This window comes from Octopus bimaculoides, chromosome 21 (assembly GCF_001194135.2).
Source record: "Octopus bimaculoides isolate UCB-OBI-ISO-001 chromosome 21, ASM119413v2, whole genome shotgun sequence".
In the NCBI taxonomy this organism is placed as follows: Eukaryota; Metazoa; Mollusca; class Cephalopoda; order Octopoda; family Octopodidae; genus Octopus; species Octopus bimaculoides.
In genome coordinates, this window is record NC_069001.1 from 13,775,428 (window position 1) to 13,776,881 (window position 1,454).

Here is a 1,454-nt window from a genome sequence, read left to right on the forward strand (position 1 = left end):
ATATATATATGTATGTGTGTGCATATGTGTGTGTGTCTGTGTCTGCCCCCCCCCAACATCGCTTGACCACCGATGCTGGTGTGTTTACGTCCCCGTAACATAGCGGTTCGGCAAAAGGAGTCCGATAGAATAAGTACCAGGCTTACAAAGAATAAGTCCTGGGGGTCGATTTGCTCGACTAAAAGGTGGTGCTCCAGCATGGCCCCGCAGTCAAATGACTGAAACAAGTAAAAGAGAGAGTAAAGAGTATATGTAGAAATGTATGTACGATGAACTTCTTTCAGTTTCCGTGTACCAAACAAATCCATTGACAAGGCCTTGATGGGTCCGAGGTTATAGTAGAACACACTATAACACAGGCAGTGGGACTGAACCCAGAAACATGCAGTTGGGAAGCAAGCTTCTTACCACACAGCCACGCCTGCACCTATATTTGGAATAAACATTATTTTGCTAAAGACATGGCTATGTGGTTAAGACCTTCGTTTAGCAAGCACGTGATTTCGGGTTCAGTTCCACTGTATGACATCTTGGATCATACTGTCTCGTACTATAGCCGCAGGCCGACCAATGGCTTGTTAGTGAATTTAGTAGACGGATACTGCGTGGAACTTTATCATCTATATATCAGTATGTGTGTGTGTGTGTATGTCTTTGTGTTTGTACCGCCACCGCTTGTAACTGGTGTTGCGTTGGTTACGTCTCCATAATTTAGCGGTTCAGCAAAAGTGATCGATAAAATAAGTACTAGCAAAAAAAATAATAATAATAATAATAATAATGATAAGTACTGGAGTCTTAGTCTGTCTTTACGTTCTGAGTTCAAATTCCGCCGAGGTCGACTTTGCCTTTCATCCTTTCGAAGTCGATAAATTAAGTACCAGTTACGTACTAGGGGCGATCTAATCGACTGTCCCCTAATCCCCCAAAATTTTGAGCTTTGTGCATAGAGTAGAAAAGAGTAAGTACTGGAGTCGATTTATTCGAGTGCCCCAGCATGGCCGCAGTCCAATGGCTGAAACGGATGAAAGAGGAAAGATAATTTTGCAATCTCCTCCGTCGAAAAACCTACATCTGCAAAATTTTAAATTCTTCTACCAACCACATGGTTCCAGGTTCAGTCCCACTGTGTGGCACCTTGGGCAAGTTTTCTACTATAGCCTCGGGCCGACCAAAGCCTTGTGAGTGAATTTGGTAGACGGAAACTGAAAGAAGCCCGTCGTATATATGTATATATATGTGTGTGTGTGTGTGTTTGTGTGATTGCTTGACAACCGATGCTGGTGTGTTTATGTCCCCGTCACTTAGCGGTTCGGCAAAAGAGACTGATAGAATAAGTACTAGGCTTACAAAGAATACGTCCTGGGGTCGATTTACTCGACTAAAGGCGGTGCTCCAGCATGGCCACAGTCAAATGACTGAAACAAGTAAAAAAAAAACGAAAAAAGAGAAAA

The 1,454-nt window shown here is 43.0% G+C and overlaps 1 protein-coding gene across 2 annotated transcripts in view; it reads right to left on the bottom strand.

Moving 5' to 3' along the window:
- The window catches only part of LOC106877370 (CTD small phosphatase-like protein), a 370,420-nt gene that overhangs the window by 225,659 nt on the left and 143,307 nt on the right, over positions 1–1,454 (bottom strand). The gene's annotated exons all lie outside the window — the stretch shown is intronic.